Raw genomic sequence first — 5015 nt, 5'->3', positions numbered from 1 at the left:
AAGGAAAGCAGGAAGTCAGGTGTCCTTTCTACATATCACATTTCCCATGACTCCAGGGCTGTCCACAGCCTCCACAGGGAGGAAGAGAATGGTGGCTTCAGGCTTTGCATCTGTGGATGTTATCATGGGAATGTGAAGCTGTTCTACACAATTTCCACATGGCAATAGCAAATTGCTATTGAGAACAAGGAGGATCTATGAGTGATTGAGAAGGGAATCACATAGCTAGTCCAGTTTCAAATTGATGTTCTCTTCAGTGCTATAATCATGACATGAAGAGTTGAAAAAATACATATTATGTCTGGTCATAATAGGAACATCTTCTTTAATAACTCTTTTCATTTTTTCTTTCTCTTCACCATCCCCTCTGAATGTGAATATTCACTGTCAAACCTTTGATCCCAATGCTCCTCTAACATGAAAAGAGGAACAATTTTTATAATGTGGATGTTTTAATCTTCTATATGAGTGCTGAAAACTATAGATCCATGAAGTTGGAAGATAAGATCAGCTTCAGCTTTAGGAAAGAGATTGACTGATATTTATTCAAAGATTTTTAAGTGAACCTTCACAACAGAGTGTGAAAGTGATCATGTATATCCGGAGCTTAAGGTTCTGATTCTGTTTCCTTCCTGGACTATGTGTGTGAGTGCCTATGTGTATATATTGGCTTAAGTAATACGGCTATCACCTGTAAGGTGCAAATTTCCCAGAAAATTATAAACTTTTTCTTTTACTACGGCTGGTCTTTCCATTTATTCAGGTGTCACACAGTTTCTTTTAGCCTGTGCTGATGGCAACTGAACATACGGAGGGTGAAGGGAACAATACGTCAAATTGTGGGTAAAGTCACACCTTATTTTCTCAAGTTACATATTCTCTTATAGTTATCTTGTGTCTTGGTATTTACAGTTTTCCATGCAGTTTAAAAACAAACAAACAAACAAAAGTGTAAGGACAGAAAGATAGAGCTTTTATGTTCTTTTCCTTCATCAGCATTTAAACATTAGGATTTGCCTTAATATCCTTTCGTAAAAGATTTCAAACAGTAGGGAGTTGGATGCTTAGCTTTGTTCAAGAAAATACTTGAAGTGTGATTTGCCATCTGTATTTCTTGTCTGCTTAGATTTTTAAGTTGACATCTTTTTGTGTGTTATTTTAAAAATTCAGAAGTAATCGCGTGACCGACTTTTTACAAAGCACCTGAATCTTCCATTGATTCAACAACACAAAATACCTGGACAATTGTTTTCAACTATAGGATGACATGAATTTGAATTTAGGTTTAAGTACAAAACATTAGCCAAATCAGTTTTACTCATTTCTTGTTACTTCTAATCTCTAAATTGTTCTCCTTATATTAAAGTATAGAAAATGCTCAGACTGGATTCACATCTTGGTATATAGCCTTTAGTAAGTTAACAAAATACACTGAATAGGGTAGATTGGTAATCATTTACTTTCAACTAATTGACAGTGAAAAAAATCTAATGTTCAAGAACATTAATCTCATGTTCGTATTTCTTTTACAGCCATTTTTAATCCTGTGGAAAGTTCTTTAGTCAAGTTACTCTTTCACTAGGATGACAGAAAATGTTACGTACAAAATTAAAAAATTCTCAACGGATTCATTTTCCTTTTACTTCTGATTGTTAGGAATTTCAGAATTTAGGTTAAAGAAAGAAGCGTACTTTCCTTATTCAGAGGCGGTATCTTGCCTGTTTTTTTTTCCACTAATAGGAGTCTGAAACAGATCCCTAATCTCCTACAAAGCATTTCCTTGGAGGCTACTTACCTATCTCCGATATATTCCCCTAAACCATGGCTGGAGGCTGTGGGTGTGACTGATATTTAGAGGCAGAAAAAAAAAAAAAAGACAAAAAAGCAAAAAAAGTAGTAAAGTTAGAAAGAGTAATCATGTTTTCCCCTGGCATTTTTTTTAATGTTCAGAATTTATAATGTCAAATTTTATCAGAATAAAAACATGAAAACATGAGATGATTGTGTAGGGAAGCAATTTGGAACCTGAAGACAGTTTTAAATTGAACGCATTTGACAAGCAGCCTCCATCTTTATTGACTACATTTGAGTATGGTCTGGTTTATGAATCCCCAATCCCTAAGAAAATGATTTTAAGCAAATTGTGGGACATGTGTACACAAATTTATGACTTTGCTCTGGCATGGTAGAATGGTCTCTCCGAAAGAATAAAATCCTAGTGGTTATAAATGGGTCAAAAAGAATTAGACTTTTTTATTTATACTTCAGAAATGTAATCAACTGAATGAAATGGTTTCATATACATTTTTACATCCAATAGCAGTGACACACTGTTCATACATTAATTCTATAGTAAAATGTACATCCTTCTTTTTTGCTAAGTAAGATATGTCAAGTGTTCATGGACCAAAAAAAAAAAAAAAAAAACCTTTCATTGCAACCTGAACAAGTGAAATAACAAGGGTAAGCCATGTTCTTTTCAATAGCTTTATAGACTTAATAAAGCTATTGTCCAAATGTGTGTTAATATTGGCATGTGTAAGATGAAGTCTCAAAATTCTCAAAAATGTAAATGTCCAACTTGAAAACTTTACAAAATATCGTATTGGATTTTGCGACTGAATCTGCCCAGGGACATTAAAGTCCAGGATGGTTTATTTAAGTGTACTTCTGTAGCTCTATTCCTAGCTGACTATTCTTCGATTCCCTAATCATAAAGAAATGCATTCTTATGAAGTTAAGCAGCTGTAGACACAGAATGCTGATGACATTTTCTCCATAACTGAGTCATCTAAAGAAAACCCAGTTAGTGGTAATTCTACCAAATACTTGTAACATTCACATAAAATTTTAATTGATTTTCAAACAGTACAACTGTGCCATGAATCCAACCACATAGAATATAAGCCTTAAGCCCCCTAGGTTTAAGCAATTGTGTCTTTGTAGACTAAAACTATGTAAAATAAAATCTGATAACTCCCTGGTGTTAGAGGTAGACAGTTTTCTTTCAAATCCTAGGTTTGGTCCTTTATTTTATTCAGCAGTGAAAGCCATGAATACAGAACGAATAACAGCTGTTACAATTCTCAACCATGACTTCTAACGTCAGAGAATTCAAAGTATGAACATAGTACACGGTAATGAAAAGTATCAAAAATTAGTTTACCTCAAAAAAGATAAATAAAACAGGTATATTCCACCAATACATAAACAGATGTTTGTGCTACAGTTTAAAATTTGCCGTTTACAAAAGATCATAGTCCCCATAATCAGCTTATGATAGAAGCAAGAATACATGAGCCATTTAAATTGTCAGACATTATGCTTTATAAGGTATGCACAGAAGTTCAAGCAATAAATACATACATTAGTTCAAAGCCTTACAATAGCTACGCAAAGCAGATGCAGAAAAGCAGATTTGCTATTACTAGCAAGCAATGATATAAGAGTAAAAATTCATGAAATGCATTAAAGCAACATTTTTCTTAGAAAAAGTCTGGTCATTTATGGGTCCACCAACATTTTTACATAATATGCACAATTATCAAAATACAGACCAAGCATTTCAGAAAACTCCAAAAAACCTAAAATCTATTTTCAAAGCAATTGCAGTTTTGGAGGTTTTTCTGGTATAATGTGCAAGCAGCTATTTTTTAAAATTGTATTCATATAAAACCCATGCAAAACTCTACAGGTATATGCATTCTGTGGCTGAGACTTCCTTTCAAAAGTTTTCTAACTGAGGTATGCATACTTTAGCATTGTAGTCTTAGGCCACCCTCCTGATGGTACAACTCTCACAGTTACTTCCAGTCCATCAAAGCCTTTTAAACATGCATCTGAAAGACCCATTTTTCCTTTCAGATAATCCTTACGGTAGGATCTTAGATGACTGAAAACCATCCTTCACCGTACCCATCTTTCTTTTAATACCATATTGTAAACTTCCAGTTCATTGATCATGACCCAAAGACAAACATAATGAAAAGTAGCAGTTACTGTGACGTTCTCACGTTTCATGCAATCTGCCATAATTGTTCTAATTTTTTTCTTTTTTTTCTTTTTTTTTTTTCTTTTTTTTTTTTGCAGAGGTAGAAGCTTTCAGAAAGCCTTTTGGGTAAGTGGGAAAACCCTTTTGAAAGCCGTTATGTCCTTTTATTTGGTGTGATAGATGACTGGGTATCTCTCTAACTCTATTTGCTGACTTCAGCAAAGAATCAATGATGAGCTTAGTTTGCAAGAACCGGTTCCATCACATGGAACTGGTACATATGTTAAGCTCTAGCAGCCACCTTCTGTCAAAACTGTTTGTAAAGCAATAACCATAATCAGGTTATGAGGTCCCTTGGTTGGGGGAAAAAGTATTATCAAGACTTGGCACAGCACATGAAAAGCAACAAGTAAAGTTTCTAGGTTTTAAGCAAACATCTGACTATGCTATTTTCAACTACACCATAACTCATTATCATAGTTTTGGGGTTTGGAGTTGTCAGGAAAACCAGCATTCCAACAATTTGGCCTGTGCAAGTCTTTGAAGGGAGTGTATTGTTAGTGTTAATATCCCGTATAAGCAGAGGCAGAATTATATGTAACTTTGGTTTGACTGAAAATAAATACCATGGACTACAATTGCTATAATCTTTGCTTTCAGTGTAAAAACTCAGCTAGATCACTTTAAAATCAATATGAAATTAATTTTTGGCTTTACTAGACCTTTTATGTTTGGTTCCTACTTTTTGTTTTTTCATTATAACTTAAGACTATAAAAAAATAGTACACAACAAAGATTAAGACCATACAAGACATCTTCTAACAACATGTATTCACCACTGAAAATAACTGACTGAATGAAGAAAAACAAAAACACAAAGTACTATATATATATAACAATATGCAATCTGCATTTGCATCAAGTACATAATCGTTTTGGTCAGTGATCCACATTTGTTGCTTTCTAGCATATCATAACTTCCACTGCAGATATTGTCCTCACCTCTGTCTTTAATGAAAGCAAA

At 33.9% G+C, this 5015-nt stretch overlaps 1 protein-coding gene across 50 annotated transcripts in view; it reads right to left on the bottom strand.

Annotated features, from left to right (window-relative positions):
- Positions 1–2832: 2832 nt before the first annotated feature.
- Positions 2833–5015, bottom strand: part of FOXP2 (forkhead box P2) — a 593473-nt gene continuing 591290 nt past the window's right edge. For 45 of the 50 annotated variants that reach the window (XM_078343237.1, XM_078343230.1, XM_078343232.1 and 42 more), the window contains one exon: positions 3001–5015. This exon is cut by the window's right edge and continues 1212 nt beyond it. The gene's annotated coding sequence lies outside the window, so the exon portion shown is untranslated. The other 5 variants (XM_078343242.1, XM_035254176.3, XM_035254180.3 and 2 more) reach the window with 1 other exon arrangement.

The sequence above is a fragment of the Callithrix jacchus genome, chromosome 11, assembly GCF_049354715.1.
Source record: "Callithrix jacchus isolate 240 chromosome 11, calJac240_pri, whole genome shotgun sequence".
Classification (NCBI taxonomy): Eukaryota; Metazoa; Chordata; class Mammalia; order Primates; family Cebidae; genus Callithrix; species Callithrix jacchus.
Note: the sequence above shows the minus strand (reverse complement) of the source record. Positions and strands in the feature narration are given on the sequence as shown.